This window comes from Varanus komodoensis, unplaced genomic scaffold, assembly GCF_004798865.1.
Source record: "Varanus komodoensis strain SLA01 unplaced genomic scaffold, ASM479886v1 scaffold11, whole genome shotgun sequence".
In the NCBI taxonomy this organism is placed as follows: domain Eukaryota; kingdom Metazoa; phylum Chordata; class Lepidosauria; order Squamata; family Varanidae; genus Varanus; species Varanus komodoensis.
Genome location: NW_025335317.1, coordinates 12,428,806 through 12,429,200, shown reverse-complemented (window position 1 = coordinate 12,429,200; position 395 = coordinate 12,428,806).

Here is a 395-nt window from a genome sequence, read left to right as displayed (position 1 = left end):
CTGGGTTCAGACAAGAGCCTGGCGTTCAACAACCCACGGCTCAGGGATCAACCCATACTCGGAAGGGCCGTCGTATGCACGCTCATGCAGAAATGCGGCTCCCAGATTCCCGGAGTCTTTCCGCTCTGTATATTCAGGAAAGCAGGCGGAGGACGCCCAGGCCAGCAGGCCGCACGGCGAGCCGGAACGCGCCGCCGCGAGCTCGGCCGCGGGCCCGCGTCGACCGCCTCACGGGGCCTCTCCCGCCCGGCAGCCCGTCCCCGGCGGCGCCTCGCGGCTGCAGTAGCGGCAGGCCGCGCCCGGCGTCGCCGTGGGCCGGGCCGCCCGCGGGGAGGGGGCCCGTCAGCGACGCCACGCGCGCCCTCCGCCGAGCTCGCGGCGGCGCGTTCCGGCTC